The sequence below is a fragment of the Chiloscyllium plagiosum genome, chromosome 16 (assembly GCF_004010195.1).
Source record: "Chiloscyllium plagiosum isolate BGI_BamShark_2017 chromosome 16, ASM401019v2, whole genome shotgun sequence".
NCBI classification, from domain to species: Eukaryota; Metazoa; Chordata; class Chondrichthyes; order Orectolobiformes; family Hemiscylliidae; genus Chiloscyllium; species Chiloscyllium plagiosum.
This window is the reverse complement of record NC_057725.1, coordinates 51,511,512-51,516,824: the sequence shown is the minus strand read 5'-3', so window position 1 is coordinate 51,516,824 and position 5,313 is coordinate 51,511,512. Positions and strand designations below refer to the sequence as shown.

At 39.2% G+C, this 5,313-nt stretch overlaps 1 long non-coding RNA gene across 1 annotated transcript in view; it reads right to left on the bottom strand.

Moving 5' to 3' along the window:
- LOC122557903 overlaps window positions 1-2,526 on the bottom strand; it is a 54,229-nt gene extending 51,703 nt beyond the window's left edge. Inside the window, exon 1 of the long non-coding RNA XR_006313970.1 lies at window positions 2,446-2,526. This is a non-coding gene — a long non-coding RNA (uncharacterized LOC122557903). The remainder of the gene's footprint in view (window positions 1-2,445) is intronic.
- Between the last annotated feature and the right edge of the window lie 2,787 nt (window positions 2,527-5,313).

The window sequence follows — 5,313 nt, the reverse complement described above, 5'->3', positions numbered from 1 at the left end:
AGAGGGAAAAGATATAAAAGAGACCTACGGGGCAACCTTTTCACACAGAGGGTAGTACGTGTATGGAATGAGCTGCCAGAGGATGTGGTGGAGGCTGGTACAATTGCAACATTTAAGAGGCATTTGGATGGGTATATGAATAGGAAGGGTTTGGAGGGATATGGGTCGGGTGCTGGCAGGTGGGACTAGATTGGCTTGGGATATCTGGTCAGTGTGGACAGGTTGGACCGAAGGGTCTGTTTCCATGCTGTACAACTCTATGACTCTATGACTCTATGACCTCAATCTCTTAAAAATGAATTAATGCTGAATTTAAAGCTATCAAACAAATCAGAGTCTACTGATTTAGTGACAGACTATTTTGAATGTCATCTCTTGAAGATCTCATTTGAGTAAAAAGTGCAGTCTAACTGTCCAAATATTCTGGGGATGCAGTGACAGCATAAAATTGGCACTGCCTTCAGCTGTTTTTCTATGCTATAGTTGGTCAACCAGTATCTTTTAAATAAGTGGATTCTCTGTGGCTGAAATACTTTAATGAGCTTCACAGCCCATCCATTCAAGAGACATGAAATAACAAAATGCAATATGTTTAAACAGAACAGGTTTCTCAAAATTCGGTTCACCTATTTCTTTCAGTTGTATATTCATTTTAATTTTATATTAAGTGTTTACTTTAATTAAATATTTACTATCTGCTGCATGTCACAAAGCCCAAAGAAACAGAGAATCTGAACTTGGTTTTCAAACTTCTGAAAAACGTACCTTATTTGAATTAACCACTTTTTTTCTCAGGAAACATACCTTTTGTGATTCTGAATTGCTCTCTAGAAAATAACAGGCTAACATTTACCAGCTCTCTGTCAACTTTCTAGAAGATGAGAAGACTGTTAAAGTGACATAGGAAGAAGTTAACAGGGTGTGCTTACTGCCTTTCTGCCATTAGATTGAACACCTGCTGGGACCCCAACTGAGAAACGTAATTGGTCAATTAAGGGCACTTTCTGACTTTATGGGCATTTTCCCACATGATGGCTATTTGCTGCTATGTGGAAGGTCACCCAGTAAAGATCACCTGGCAGTCTCCCAGTGGGCTGCAAGGTGGGGGTTGGAGGGTTAGTTTTTTCTGGGCACTCTAGAGATCCTGGAGGGGAGCTCCAATTGTAATGACGTGCCCGATGCCCTAGTGTCGCCCATACACCACTAGCTCCCAGGCCGACTTCCATTTACCAAGGTCTACCTGCTTGGATCCAGCAATCTCAATCCAGTCTTTATAGCAGCCCAGCCTTTAGGGATTCTATTCCTTGTAGTTACAACCTCAGCAATAACTGACCACCACTAGCGATGGTGTTGTTGAGGCTGCCAGCTCCCTGGCTTAAGCTGCGTCTGGAGACACATATCCTGCTGTCTGCACAAATTCATTCCCACAATGTTGGATTAAACATACTTTTTTTTTCCAAAAATGAATTACATGAATGAATGTATTCATCAAGCATAGTGGGGCATTTATTTTACTGATTTCAGTTGACTGATTGCAGGTTATGGTAAGGAAAATGCTTTATAAAATTACTTTTTCCATGGAAGGATAGGAGTTAATTAATAAAGCACTAATATAGCTTCTCTGGTACAGTTATTGAACTTCAATGCTTAATGGGAATATTATATCATCTTCTGCCTCCTCAATTGCTTTTTAAATCAATAGTTCTCTAACTGGGGTTCACGTGACTTTAGGGTGCTCCATAATATACTGTGGAAGTGCTTAAAGGCATGACCAGTCCAACAGGTGGGTGACCACCCAGGAAGCCATGGTCAGGAGTAAGCAAATTAGCCACAACTGGAAACAGGCATGATGCCAGACAGGAGTGGAGTGTGACTGCCACATATCCTGTATAGAGTGGGTTGACTGTCTCATCTAGGACTGGAATGTATATGGAGACCATTGAGAACAGTATAAACTTCACATCCACAGTTACCAAGGCTTATGGGTGGGCATCAGATGAGTTTTGTCTTGTTTAGGAGAGGCAAGTCCTTTTAAAATATTTAAACACCATATACTTGAAAACAAAGGAAGCAGACCAAAATGTAGGATCACTCAGGGCGCTAATTTTCTTCAAGGCTAGGGCAAGAAATTACAAGCCCCTATTTTCACATGACAAAATTGCTGTGAAGCTATGACTGTACCTAACGATATAAATGTGAACTGCCCTTGAAAATGACTAGACCAAAATGTTCTTGTAACAAAAATGACACACCTCAAGTTGAGAAATTCAACTTTCTATTCAAATAACTAAGCAGTAGCCCTTAGTGACAAAACACAAATTTTGGTGAGTATTATGTGGACATGTATGCAGAATCATTGAGGTACAGAGTCGTAGTAGCACAAAAAGAGGCTGTTCTTTTTAATGAGTCCATCTCTGCGGAGAAATCCATTATCAGTGCCATTACCTTGCTCTATCCCCATAGCCCTGCAAGTTTATTGTCCTCAACTATCCATCCATTTTTCATTTGAAGTCATTGATCATCTCTGCATCCACCACCCTATTGGATAGAGAATTCCAGGACATTACCACTGCCATAGAAGCTTTCTTTCTCACATTCTCCCCATATTTCTTGACCAAGTATTTAAATCCATATCCCCTAGTTCCTAAACCTTCAACGAACAAAACAATTTTTCTTGATCTACTTTACCTAAACCTGCCATCATCTTGTACAGCTTGTATTATCTCCTCCCAAACCTTGTTTGCTGCAAGGAAAACAAACCCAGATTTTCCAAATGAACTTATAATTAAATATCCCTCATCTTTATAAACATTCTGGTAATTCTCCTCTGCAGAGCGAGAGTAAATACTCTAATTGTGGTTTAACCAGTGCTTTATAAAGGCTCAACAAAACTTCCCTGCATTTTTAATCAATATCTCAATTCATGAAGCACAAGAGTAAATATGTTTTCCTAACAACTCTCCATGTATCCTGCCACTGTCAGAGACTGATTCACTTGGACTAGGGTGTCCTTTAGTTTCCTACATTTGCCTGCACATTATGGTCCATCGGAAATTCCTAATTAAATAATTAACAATCAAAAATAAAAAAGTCCTATTCTGATTAAACATATTAAAAACGATGTCAGCATATTTTTTTTAAAGTAATTGTGGCAATAAAACCATAAATTGAAACAATATCCCTCAAAACCTCCAAAGATCCCTAGAGTTAAGCCCATTTCCAAAAACCATTACCACTCCTCCCCCATCCCCGAAGCAGAATTCAAAAAGCACATCACTGTCAAGAAAAGTAATGACTGTGTTCTATTAGAGTAGGTGCCATGAGAGGGAAAAAAGTGAGAAGAAGTGCTAGTGGGAGATGGAGAAATATGAACAGGAAAGAATACCCTGTCATGAAGCCGACAGTAGAACACTTGGACACCTTTATTCATAATCTTTCTTTCACAATATTTTACTCATTAAAACTCTTTAAAATTATACCATTAAGTATCTGTTTCCTCATCTTATCCATTATGGCAAAATATATCACCTCACACTTTGGCATATAGGATTCCATCTGCAACTTCTCACTCTGCTAGCCCATCTATATCTTGATGTCACCAATTTGTACTATCCTCATTGTTTGCCACACCTCCAAATTTAGCATCATTAAGAAATTTTGAAATGTGACTCTTATTTTGGTGATAACCAAGTTATTTACATATAAAATACAGTGGTCCCAGCAGTGACCATTCAAGGACACCACTATTTATGATCCACCAATCTGGAGAACAACACGTCATCATGAGTCATTGTTTTCAGTCGTTCAGCCATTTTTTATTCCAAGCTGACACTTGGTTTTCCATGAGCTTTCATTTTGTTAACCAGCCTTTTGTCAACTTCTTCCTTAAAATCTGTATAAATTACTGCATACACTTTATCATCTTTCTCTTACTTCTTGGAAAAATCCATTCCAAATAGTCAAACACAATCTGCCTTTTACAAATCAGTACTGGCTTTTAATTAATTCAATCCTCTCCTAGAGCCTGTTGATCTTTTCTCTGATTATTATTTAAAAAATTTTGCACACTACTGCTATCAAACTGACTGGAATGTAGTTAGGAATATTACATACATTCTTGAACAGGGGTGTCACATTTGCAATTTGCTAAATCTCTGACACCACGTCTATATCTAGATTGGAAGATTATGGCAAACTCTTCTACTATCTCCATCCAAACCTCCCTTATCAATATGGGTTGCAAACCATTTGGATCAGGCAATTTATCCACTTTAAGTATGCCCAGGCTTTTTACAATGTTTTATCTATGAATGTTCACCATATCCATAGGGCGGCACGGTGGCACAGTGGTTAGCACTGCTGCCTCACAGCACCAGAGACCTGGGTTCAATTCCCGACTCAGGCGACTATCCAAACCTCCCTTATCAATATGGGTTGCAAACCATTTGGATCAGACAATTTATCCACTCTAAGTATGCCCAGGCTTTTTACAATGTTTTATCTATGAATGTTCACCATATCCGTTGCCTGAACCATTTCCACTTCAATCAATATTTGTTCAGCACCTCCTTCCTTGGTAAATACTGGTACAAAGTACTCATTATGTATTCTACCTTTGCCTGAGCCTCTTTGCCCCACCTGGAATATTGACTCTGCTTTGGCAGAGGCATGGGAGCTGTAATCGGAGATATTCCTGGAAAAAAAAGGGCTCTTCCCGATCCTGACTAATTCACGATAAACATCCAGATGGATTATGAAGAATTGGATTTGCTGTGACTTCAATTGACCTTTGTTGTATTATCTATCCCTTTTCTTCTGACACCAGCTGTCAAAAGGGACTTAAAAATCACATCATTCAGGGCTGGCTGGGCAGTTGCTTGCATGAACTGGTTGCCTGTGAGTAATGTGTGGATTATGGCATTAGGTAACTACTGATGAATCTGAGTAGGGTAAATTATTTCAATCCAGCTGCCAGTGACATGGGCCCATAACATTTGGAATTGGAAATCTCTGAGAAACCCAGTGTAAAATATCCCAAAGCACTCTTCTAAAGCTAATTTGAAGCAAGTTATTGCAGCAGACCAGAGTGAAATTTACTGAATGACTCCATGGTGGTGTCTCTGAAAGGTCTATGCTTCCAACTTGAGCTTAGTAGACATGATATCAGTTACCTAAACCATTGTTGCTGCTATCTGTCCACACTGTATAACAATGTGTTTTTATTTGGTCATTCATGGAATATACACATTACTGGTGAGGCCAACATTTAATGCCCATCCCCCCCTAATCACCAGGAGGGTATTTGAGAGTCAA